We start from the raw sequence: 13,177 nt of genomic DNA, 5'->3' as shown, positions 1-13,177 counted from the left end.
AATGTAAAATGAGTTCAATACAACTGAAAGCATTTTCAAACATATTTCATCAGCAAATGCACAAAGATTTCTTCAGAATCATGAGGGCACAAATTCCATACAGGCTTCTTCAGATGCTTCCTATGTTATTTTAAAATGCATGAATGAAATTCGATGGAAGTTTAAAGGTGCTGTGAGCAATTCCTCTGAATTCTTCCAGAAGTTTTGTGATTGGCCTAAAAGAGTAGGCTGATCACCTGATACTGTATACAGAACTGAATGTCACAGAGACAAGTGTGATTTCTCAGGACATCCATTTCACTGATATCTGTTATATTGAACTTACAGGGCATTTAACTAGTCAGAATACTGAGGAGAAAAAAAAGTTGGCAAAAAATAAAAAAACAAGGATGCCTCACTGGCAGCAGGATTATAGTAAGGTTATGTAACCTCTGTGGGCCATCTGGGTGAGTCTAAATCAGGCAAAAATACATCAGACAACGATTGTTCTGATACTGCTGAACAGCTAAAAATACTCCTCAAGTCTTTTTGTTAAAACATTATTTGCCATCTTTTAATTATCATCAATATGACATCACAGTACATTTCTTACTCACAATAATTATGTCAAAAGGAGAAAAAAGTTTTCTGAATTATATCCATATAGGAGTGAAATAAATTCACTCTTGGATGAGTTAAAACGTATAAAGGACACCAAATTCATGAAATATTATGAAATATTCATGGAAATGCTGATGAAAGTGAGAAGGCAAATGGAGTGAGAGGTATAAAGAGAATAGAGAAAACATACATCAAAATGAGCCTTTTAGTGTTTGAGCTAATTGAGGCAGAAAAATGTGTGTTAATTTTTCCTGCTGCGTCAACCTATTTGCAGCTAAATCTATTCCAAATGAGAACACTGTGAAATTTTCTGTTTTTGCACTATACCTGAACTACCAGCTGTGCTTCCCAATAATAGAGGATTACACTCACTCCCACAATGCAACGGGGCAACTCTAGATAAGCGCCAGAAGCCACTGTACTTGAGTGAGTGAGACTAAATTAAGGAGAAAACTATCAATAGATCTGAGGAGGAAGCAAACAAGTCAAGTAACCTTATAACCTTGTTTAATCCCTGTTGCTTTGGCTCAATCATAAATGCCGTAAAACAATGATATTGTGAAACATTATTCCAATGGCAAAGCTAAATTTTCAGCAGCCTTTAGTCCAGTCTTTGGTATTACATGATCCTTCGGAAATCATTTTAATATGGTGACTTACTGGCCAAGTAATCAATTTTTAATGTTTAAAACAGTTGTGCTGTTTAATATATTTGTGGAAATTGAGATACATTTTTCCAGGATTTTTAGATACTTTTGAAGCAGAGATTTGTAACATTCTAAAAGTATTTACTGTCACTTTTGATCTTTTCACTGTGTCCTTGCTGAATAAATAATAATTTCTTTAAAAAATAAATGAACACAATAAAATTCTCAAAAATTACACAACACAGTTTAAAAACCACATAAAAACCACAGTAAAAAAAAATCTGCTTACTGACTTGTTCCTAAATTGAAATAATAACCTTTCAATGGTAGAAATGTGTAGCTATTCAAGTATCTCTCAGCTTTCAGGTTTACCACACAGTTTAAAGTACAGCACCCAGTATCTTAGTGTAAAAAAAGAGTTTTACAGCCTGATTTATAAAATTACTGCTTACTTTCGCCGCCGACGTTTAACGCCTCGTGACTAAACCGCCAAATTGTGCACACCGACGCGAAAAACGCCACGCGTATCATAAAAAACTCGGGCGTCAAAAAACGGCAAGTTTACTGCCGGGAAGAAATATGTTACACCGGGATCATATGCTCGACGTTTAACGCCTCGTGACTAAACCCACATGCCTCCACGCACCGCGTCAAAAAACTATCAAAGAATGTCGCTTTTGCACACGTGTCAGAAATTCAACACAAAACTAAGCGGTGTAGCTATTATACGCCAAGTAGCGTCAACTGCCGGGAAATAAGACGAAGAGATGCAAGGCACTGGTCTTCCTATAAGCTATAGGTTACAAAAATCTTGATAAAAAGAGAACAGTATTTCTACACATTAAGCGCCATCTTTAAAGAATGAAATTTGCAGTTCACCAGCATCGTATCGCTTGGGTGTGAACACAAAACAGTAAAAACGCCGAAAACGCGCGCCGATATTCGTCCCGGTGTGTACGGCCCTTAAGAGTTTGGTGTCGGAACACAAAGAACTATATGACAAACGCGACAGCGATTACAAAAATCTTGGCAAAAGAGCCTGATGCTGTACATTAAGCGACTTTGTTCAAAAACAAAAACAAATTACTCAATAATACTTAAATAATAGAAACTATAAACAACCAAGAAAAAAATAACCTAAAAAGTAACTAATTCTTCAAGAATAGTTACTTTAGAGAACCGAGAAACCATTAAGCTGATAAGAACTTATAATGTAACAAATAAGAATTTATGTTCCCCAAATATTTTGAATATAGTACCCAAAGAAAAACACAAGAGACAGCAAAAATGGATATTATTTACATCTAAATGTGCAAAATTAATGGAACCTGAACGTAAAACTTTATGTATTAACTAACTAAACGACCTCTATGCAGCCAGATTTCCTGTATAAAAAGTGTTTGTGTGCCTGTCACTGTGTGTGGCTCTTGCGCCAAACCCAGCAGATGTCTTTTTCTTAACAAACAATGGGTGAGTAGCATGCACCAGTATTTTGTTTCTTCATAAAAGCCTGTATTGCAAAAGATGTGCAGCTCCTTGCAGAGAGAAGATCCATTATGGTCAGATAATCTTACCATGCATGCAGATGAAGAGCTGCTAACTTGGAATCAAGGAAATTAATTGGTATCAAAGGATACAAAACATCAGCCCAGCATTAAGCCAAGGTTTTTAAATTTGCATTTGATGTCTTCTCACTGAGAAAAGAAAAAAAAAACTGAAATAACAAGCTTCCCAGTATCTATTCACATGTATCTTTAAAAATGGAGGCTACTACTCATCACATCACAAATAAATATGGCCTTCAACACACAAAGGAGAGAGACAGGCAATGTAAGATCATTCATAGCATAAAGAGATATGACACACTAAAAGTATGAAGAAAAATCAGTTCTGTTTGGAGGCCTGGGGGATAGAAACACATAAAGATTCTTGCAGCCACTCACACTGACCTCCACTCAGGTAGAATTTAGGCATGTCTAGGTTATTTAATGAGACGTATTGCTGGAATTCAAACTAGTCTTTATTCTGATGAAAAGACTCCAAGAACAAATGGCATGTGAAATGAAGTACCAGAGACAGGACAATGGTGGGATTGACATGCCAACTTCAGCTCAGAGATGCACTGTCCTATTCCAATCTGACTCAATAGACTGCTGACGACAGCTCAGGAGGATCTATTTGTCTGCTGGTTCATGAAATGAGCTTGGTGCAACCAAGCCATAAAGACAACACTGTTGAAAGGGATGGCATAATATTGAGAACATTGTCTATATGTGAAATAAGCAGCGAAATTGTGCCTAAATCTGGCTGTTTTCCCAGATGCTGTCCATACATTAAAGATGCTTTAACAGCCCTGTGCCTATAACACTTCCTTTCGAAACAACCACTTAGATGTCAGTACAAAAGGCACAAACAACACAATATTATCAAAACCTCATATAAACAAAAAATATGACAGCAATAGTTCAATCTCAAACAATTTTTGGTGAAAAAAGAGAAAATGTGCATTAAATATACATACAACATTAAGTTAATTTAGCAAAAGATAAAACAAAGAAGCTACCCCAAATGACCTACTACTACTGGTGAGATTCTGAAGTGTGTATATGATGGACACTTTACTATGCCATGAGAAGATCTGTAAATTGCAGTGAAGTGATGCAACTGATTCTGGTAGGTCACATGATAATGACAACATGGAGAACATAGAAAAGAAACACTTAAAAGAAACACTTGACTGACTGAATGACTCAATCATAAAGATCGTCACTTTCTCCATTCCTGAATGAATCAATGCTTTCGAACAAAAGGTCAATGACGCGCTTGTTGCCACCTACTGGCATAGTGATGTACCCCACACAAAGAGTCCAAAACATTACTGATTTAAGCAGACAGCCATTGTTTGAGGATTTGATCAATGTTGTGAACCTGAAAGGTGTTTTTGCCCTTGATGCCCTTTTTTTTATTTTTTCTTAAGAAAAAAGGTGGGGGGGGGGGGGGTGTTAAAACAATGGCATGTCTTTTCACTATTGGACAGCTCTGTGGTATGGAAACAGAATCCAGGAAGGCTCAATAAAATCGACTGCTATTCTTGGTCTGTGACACACATTCTCTCTCTCTCTCTCTCTCACACACACACACACACACACACACACACACACACACAGATAGTTCAGTGACTGCAGATCTCATAACTCTATGTCAGCAACTTTACATGTTGGTTTGGAATATTCTTTCCCTGCCTGCTCCAATGAGCCACTGATTTCTCTCATTTTCTCTTCATTCGTGTAATACACAAACTCATTTAGAAAACAAGCATTCACATGTTAATTATTGAGGATGTTACTGTAACTCCAAGACAATCAGCTCAGATGAACTCTTCTATTTAAAGAGCCATTTGTAACTCCTAGTTGACCCTAATAGTACTACAAAATCAAACACATCTGAACAATAGGCACATTCCCATTTGTTTCTCTGCTGACTATGTCCAAATGTCTATAAACACAAAGCTGACTCTTCAGGACTGAAGGCAGCTGTTTCAGGAAAATCAGCAGATTGTGTTGTGGTTAGCTTAGGTTGCTTTATAGAGCTGTTCTGTTCTGTCAGGAATTTCTAGTGGGTTTTCAAAATGTTTAAGTTGTTTATAAATAAAATAAGGTCTGTGGTTAACATTACGTGATAAAAATTTAGGAACATCTAGAACAAATTTGTCTATGCAGTCCTTCCACATGTCACTCTTTAAAAAGCACATCTCTGAGTCAAACAGATCTATTGTTTTTTCATCTCCCACAATAGTCTTTTGATTGTCTTAGAAGGATGATGTCACACTAACTACTGAAACAGCCACGAATGCTAGAGAATTCCTTTTTTAGAAGTAAGTCACATGTGAAAAGACTTAATGGGTTATTTTATTTCTCCCGTTCTTGAATACAGAGCAAGATGCAGGGCAGCGGGTAGTTCAGGGCCGAGTTATTTCCTTATCACTTCTAGGGTGCGTCTGATTGTGAAATGTAGTTTGCGGACCAAACAGAGTCGTCTGTAATTCTTCCTATTGTAAAGTCATGTAGTGTGTAACCTCCTGTTGCCAATCCATAGTGCAATGTACATGTACAATGTACAATGCTCTCTTCCACCTTCAATGCAATGACTGAGGTGAGACCCTTGAGCAAGGCACCAAATCCCCAACTGTTCACCAGGTGTGTGCTGCGCCACATCAAAAATGGCTGCCTGAGACATCATTTTTGGCCACACGTCACTTCACTTTCACTTGTCTAGCTTTGTTTGTGTAACCGCTGTTGGTGAGTTCTTTGTTTTTTGCTCATGTTCACATTTAACCAACCCAAGTCTTTGTTTTTGGTCTTTCTGCTCAATTTTGGATTTGGAAATTTGGGCTCAACTAGGCTTGCCTTTGGTGGAATCATTACACAAAGAAGAACCATTTTGGGTTCCCCATTGAACATTGCAGTGAACAGTTAAAATAACAATTTTCTTAGTGTGAAGAACACTGTAATAAACTAAAGAACCTTTTCACTATGACTGTGGAACCTTTTGTGCAATGGAAAATTTCCATAGAAAGTAAATGTTCTTCATGGGACCATAGATGCCAGTGAAGAACCTTTATTATTAATAGTGTAGTCCTTGTAGTATCTTGTATGCAACCTATGGTTCACAGTGGTTTTAAAATTCACATTTGATATATGATTATGTGTTATAAGCTCTAGAATAAAACAGGAAGCTCACAAAGTAATGTCAACCAATTTAATTGTTTTACTTATGAATCAAAACATGCTATATTCTATAATTTCTGTGAATTAAACTTTCATGTCAGCTTTCAATTTGACGTCATGACTGGGAATCTCCATTGAGGCTATGTTTATCACCTTGGAAGTGTGTGGTATTGTCCATTCACAGATTAGGTTCAGCAGAGAACAGCAGGACTGACAGGTAAATAACACAGATCATAGTACCCTCACTTGTAATGTGTATAATCCTGGGCTCAGTTCCAATTTATTCCCCTCAGGTGGAGAAGAGTAATTTATGGGAATCATGGGGGGTCAGTCGTGCAAAGAGTTCAAGCTTGCTGCAGTTTCCACGGAAACAACCATGTACACTCAGGCTTGGTGTATGACATGTATCCTTCATGCACTGCCATTACGATTAACCAGTTCGGGGGTCAAAGTGGGTGGTTTGTTGTATAGACTGCATTCAGATGTCTGTGTCGCTATAGACAATTGATAAGGAGATGAGATCTTAGAATCCCACATTTCACACAAAAACATTCCTAGACTCCTGCCAGTGCATTTGTCCTCTACAGCTTGGATTCTTATCGCTTTGACTAATTCAGGCCATTATGAGGATGTTTGGGCAGGAAAAGGGAGTTTAGCTAGATATAAGGACCTCAGAGCTTATTTAAATCCTATAACTCAACATACTCTCTCTATATTCTCCCCAGCGAGAAAACGCTGTAATCAAATAGTGGGTCAGAAAGCAATTTGTAAGCCGCAAAATTGATTGTGCCTTAACACAAACATTGCCTTATTTATTTAGACGTGATCTTCAAGTGCATCTTGAGCGGCACAAAGCAATCTTAAATGGATGCATAATTCATTTCATGTTCCGATCATGGTTTACTGAATGATAACAGTTAAAAAATTGTATTTCCCCACAGCCATGGAGAAGCCGCTGCATATACTTTAGCTCAATTCACGCACAGCCACAATAAGAAACTGTGGAAAACACATTTTTATTCACGCCTCTGACTCTTCAAAAGCTCAATCCATCCTCAGAGTGCCGCTTATCCCTTCTGATCTCTCAGATCTATTTCCCAAACTGCCATTTCCAGCAGAAGATACAGCAGAGGTTAAAGGGGAAGAGAGGTGTAAACATCTTTAATTTACAATAAACAGTGCAACATCATGCCCCCATGTCCCCGAAGGTATTAAAACACACCAATGTGCATTCACACAAAAAACACACACACAAATCAATAGTTTGCGGTAAAAGGGTGGTAGAGGTCATTCAGGCCTGTGCTTAGATGCAACATATTACCACCGTTTACACCGTTAATATTCAGATGCATGTTGTTAATTAGACTCCTAAATGAAGTAAGTAAAAGTGTATACATGAAAAGCCCAAGGTGGTAATTTACTGAGAGCTCTGCTTTGCTTAGTGGCTTTTAGCAAATGTAAAAGTTAAAAGGAGTGAGAGCCACAGAGAAAATGTAATTTCTTTTTGCTAAAATGACACAAGCTTTAATTAAATCTGAAACGAGCTCCACGTAGACATATTCATTTCTGAAAATTGAGTTTCAGGCACTGTTTAGTGCACTATTTCTTCTCTCCCAAGGCCATTATTTCATATGTTGTTTTGCTATAATCTCAGCTTTTGTGAGCATCAGATGGTTTATCTTAGCTGTTACAGTACACCTTATGCATCAGGGAATTACATCTTCAGCAGTGAATAGTGCAGTGGGGGATGGTTATACTACTGTATATGTTGTCACTCTCACTACCTGCAAAGACTGATAATTCACCAGATGGGGAATGCATTTCCTCTTCCATTCTTTCTTATCTTCTCTTTTCAACAGTAGGGGCTTCTGATCACATTAATAATCCATTTTTGTCCAAACACCAGAAACCTGCAATCATTGTTTACCAGAGCAACTTTCCTAAGCTCCCTCGTTTTGCTCATCTCACTTAGAGCACAATGTAATTCCCCGCACCATCCTCTGCAAAATACATCTGACCTATTTTTTTCTGCAGAAATTTTCTAATACATGTGAAAAGCATGCGAGAATGATTCGTATATTCCTATTCTTTTTTAAATGTTAAATATCACATCTAATTCAAATGAACAAAAATTCAATTAACCAAAAACAATTTCAGCTCTTTAATTTTGCACAAACTTGTGGAGTTCATGCAGGTCAAGTGCTGATGTCATTAAAGCAAAAGCAGAACAAACCAAATACAAAGACATTATAAAAGTCATGTACATTTCTGAATAACTATTCTCGATAAAATTTTCATGTTCATAATCTAATTTGCTGATAGAAATTTGTATTACATAAAATTGCAAAATAGAAGCATCTTCACTAGTGATCTCAGATGTTTGAACCCCACTGGTAATGAATGTGAGCACACATATTTATTCTCTATATGTAAACAACATTTTGAATCTTGTGTGTACGCTTTTTGTTGCTCTCATTTTTTTTCTCAACAACAATCCTCCTCAGAATGCCGTATGACTAAATTGCAACAGGAAATCCAATAAATCTCTTTCCCGACATCTGTCTCTGCTTCTGAGACACCTTGTAGCCCTTTAACCTTTCATTTTTATCTCTTTTCACTCCTCTCCTCATCCTTGTTTTTTAAATTAGCTTCCTACTTCTCTATTACTATAACTCCATAATCTCTTTATCTTCCATAGTCTCTCTCTCTAGCGGTCTCTCTCTCTAACAATACCCTCCTCCCTGCTGAATGTCCTGAAGATGGTCTGCAGGGTCCACTTCTCTCACAGAAGTGCTATAATACTCATCTGCTTCTATGGCAAGACACGACTCCACATGAAGGCAGGAACTGAAGCAGAAATGCACTGTTCTAAACCTAGCATTGTTCATTATTTCAGCCATTTTTTTCCTGCAGTTTCATAAGCAGCCAGGAGACTTAGAAGAGATTTGTTAGGTTGCTCCCATTTTGTTACATCTACATCAGATTTTTTTGCTTATAAAATGAACAGGATGACAGCTAGAGGCTGGCCTTCACAGGCTATAATGACTAATGAATCTCTTTGCAGAGAGTAACACGATGCATCTGAACAAATGGCACATATAAAGAGTGTCTGTCTCAGAGAGATTCTAAGTACATGATACCGAACACTTGTGCAGAGTGTTCAATCACACAAAATGCTGATTATTATTATTATATAAAATTATTTTAAAAAATTGTGAGCAAATGCTGAAACTAATGGGGATGCTAACTAATAGCTTTTGCCAGGTATCATAGACCTCCTTGGGTAAAAGTATATCATGCCAAGTGAAATCTGGGTAATGAGAAAAAACTCAAAATGTGCCAGGTATTGTTTATGACCTTTTCCTGATGAAAGAGCACAGTTTTATGTGTTTATACGGTCTTATACAAATAAGTGTATGATCATGCATCTAAACTATATAAATTTGCTATGTCTGCTCTGCAGCAGCATTTAAGTACAATATTTGATTTTCATGAAAAGACTGAGTGGGTGAGTGTCTCCATGTAAGCATGTTACTAAGAGACAAAAAAAAAGAAACAAAAAGACAGAAAGAAGAAAGCAGCATTGTAGACGAGGCAACATTAAAGAAACAGACCTTAAGGCAATAAGGCAATCTTGCTTGGTGAATGGTACACGATAACAAAGCTCTGCATGATGACCTACAGCATCGCTCACTCTTTTTCCCGCCGTCTCTTTGTCCTGCTGGGAAAACATGGCCCACTCATAGACCCCCAACCACGAATTATATGAATCTCAGAGATGAAGTGCAGTAATAGCCTCGAAAAACCATGTCATCCGGCTTCCTGTTATGGACAGAATGAAGTGGAAAATTGGCCATTTAGAACAGAGCCCTTTTTGACTGGGGTGAGAAAATGAAATCAGATTCAAATACACAAAATGAATAAGACATGATAAATAACAATAACAACAACAGAAATCTCCCTTTGAATGTGAAGTTTACACAGTCAAGATGTGCTTTGCATCTAGTGTGATAAGGTAGAAAATAAGCAACGGTTACCTCACAGTTTTAAAATAGAACTACAAAAAGTTGGGACTTATCCAAAAAAAAAAAAAAACCCACTGTTGAGCTTAAAAATTTATCTTTATCAATAAAACACTCTTTACAAAAAAAATCTAAAACGTTTCTTTCCCCCACTGTTGAGCTTAAAAATTTAGCTTTTTCTTTTTTTTTACTGCCACCGGTCTTGCTGAGGAACCATCTGCTGATATTTCTATCTTTAAAAATCTAAGAGTGTGATGACAAGCTGCTCTCGCTCTACGTAGAGAAGAATCTGGCAGTTCCTCTATTCAGGCCAATGGAGAGGAGAGTTGGCAGCTCTTCAAGAGGTCACGCTCTTCACAGAGGCTTCACTTTCAGAAGCGGAAAAATGGAATGTGTAATTAAACAATCATTTATAGTCAATGCCATATGTCACATCATCATACTGATTCTTAATATCAGTCACTATGGGAAAATACCCCATCTAGGAGTATTGCCAATGTTAGTTACTGTTTAAAGGCAAGTTAACTGAACGTAAAATCACACATACATAAAATTCAACATGCGTAATATAATAAAGTAAAACAACCGATCGCTTAATTGTGCATGTAAAGTGTGGTTATCACACACTACAGGAATATGCACTTTGTAAAACGAGTAGCCTATCTATCACAAACACATTTTTTTCTTCCTGTCCTAATGCCACGATTTTATGGTCTGTATAGGTACAGGGCTCCTTAGTAATGCCACGATTTTATGGTCTGTATAGGTACAGGGCTCCTTAGTGACATTTAAGTGTCGGTCCATTATGACATGATTCCCTCTTGACAGCTGCTTTTAAAGACAGCCATTCTGGGGAATGGTTGGTGTGAATAGGTCTTAAAGGTGTCTTGACTAAGAAAACTGAAATAGAACCAGCTGGCATGAGTATAATAATGTCAACTGCAACTGTGCAAAGCCCAGATGTTTGCTAAAGACAACCCGGCAGTGCGGACACTCTGAGTGGGTCATTAAGGTGAATAGGCAAATACTGCTGTTGGTAAAGTGCTGCTCTCAAACTGTGGACACAGTGAATGTTCCTTGGGGAGGATTGCAAGTGAGAGAAACACACAAAAAGCTGCACATCTCTTTGTCTGCTTAATTACTACAACGCACCCTCAAAGCATTTTGATCATGAACTTCAAAGATTTTAGGCATGCATGTGGATGATAAGGAGCTGGACACAAAATGGTTCAGCCATTAAAATCTACACAAATGAGTCTCAAAGGGATGGCCTTGTGGTTTGAAAAGTGCTTACCACATCACATTTCTTTTCAGGGACCACACTCAATCCATGCCCTATAGGGTGCAAAACTGCTACAGGGTGGAAAAAAGATGCTTGCAATGCTGGGGATATTCAAGGTGAATCAGGGACATATTCATGCCAAGACTGTGGTCAGGTTGAGTAAAATGCAACCCGGATTTCTGCTTCATTTGGCATATTAAAACAGCCTGTTTTATTCCTGAGAAACTAGTCATTGCTGTCTAGTCATCATTCTTTGGGATTGTGTATCTTACCATCAGTCTGGGAGGTGTTTACTGTTTCCTGTGAGAAGCTGGTCACCGGTAAGGTAAATGTTTAGACAATGTGTTCAGTATTGACAAGGACTACAATTGTTTGGGTGTTATTAGTTTAAGCAAATTGTGTTTGTCCTGTCTTGTCAATTAGCAGACCACATTTGAGCAAATAATGCAGATGTTTTAGGTACTAACAAAGGTTCATAAACTTTTTCTTGCAGCATAATTTTATGACATTTTTTATTGCCAAAATATTTGCAACTTAACTGCATAAAAAGAAAATGCAAAAGACAAAAGATATAGTAAATAAAATGAAAGACACATTATAAAAAACAATATAATAGTAATAATAATCATCTATATTTTTATAAAAATAATATTACTGTTTATACTGTACGCTGAAAAATTATTGGTGTAGAAAGTATTTTTAACTGAAATTGCTAGTGTTAATTATAATTTTTTTTACATTTAACAGCAAATACTATCAGGTCCATCATCATATATAACATTACGATTTAGGCTTTCTGCTTCATTCTGTGACCTCTCACCCCTCATGTATGAACTCTTGACCTGAAATCTATAACAATAAACAGTGGAACAGCTTTGATAATAGCAGGGCAGATTTTCTATTGTAATCAGACTTGTAAGACAAAACAATCACCCTTATCATCCTGAGAATCCTAAGTCTGTTTGTTCAATTGTTTGTCGATTGCTAATTTTTTTTGTCCTCTGTTGAGTGAGATCCACTGATGTGGTTCTGCTCCGACCGGGGTTTTGGTACAGTAGTAGTGCCAGTACTACGTAAAAAAAGATGTTTAGCTAGATTTCCCAACTCCAAGGGACACTGAACCTGCTCCAACACAAAAAGGGCCACAGAACATATTCAGTCATGTTATTAGTTTTATTGCAGGTATGGTTGGATAATTAGTTTCTGCACAGCTGGGTATTGATCTGACTATTGATATAATGCTCTAGAGCACATTGGAGAATTGAAGAAAACCACACAGACGTAAGTCCATGTCATGAAGCACTAACATAACAAATACACCTTTTTTGTGCTTTTTCTTCTTTAGTTAAGCTACTTGATTTTTAAAATATATAAAAAATTGTTCCATCTTCTTAATTTATGTTTTGCATTGTTTCATCTGTTTGCAGATCAGCTGCAAATACTGTTTCAGTATGAATATACAAATAATTTTCATGCCAAAAAAAAGCACCTTAAAACTGTAGGCTGCTATATAAAAGCCATTCCTGTGTATTCCTAATATATTACTTCATAATATAGGAATGTGGTGTCTCATTGCTCAGAATCGACAGGATAAATCTCACGTCGTAATTCTGTGTGAAGTGCATGAATGAATTCACCGCCCTTGATGGATCGTGCAGAAATTTCTCTTATGGAAATGAGGCAGGCACTGCGATGCAGCCCAGCTTTCTCATGCCATGAATTTTCCTACTTGCTAAATCACCTACATCTAGCATGGAGGGGTCTCTGTGCTTTGTCTCTGAGCTCACACTTAAAAGCTGTAGAGACCATGACTGAAAGCACCGAGTGGGCTTTGACCTGGACATGTCAAAAAGAGGGAGACTTCATTATGATTCACCTCAAAAATACAGGATTTTTGTC

This window comes from Cyprinus carpio, chromosome A8 (genome assembly GCF_018340385.1).
Source record: "Cyprinus carpio isolate SPL01 chromosome A8, ASM1834038v1, whole genome shotgun sequence".
In the NCBI taxonomy this organism is placed as follows: domain Eukaryota; kingdom Metazoa; phylum Chordata; class Actinopteri; order Cypriniformes; family Cyprinidae; genus Cyprinus; species Cyprinus carpio.
The sequence above is the reverse complement of the archived record's forward strand: the minus strand, read 5'-3'. Positions refer to the sequence as shown.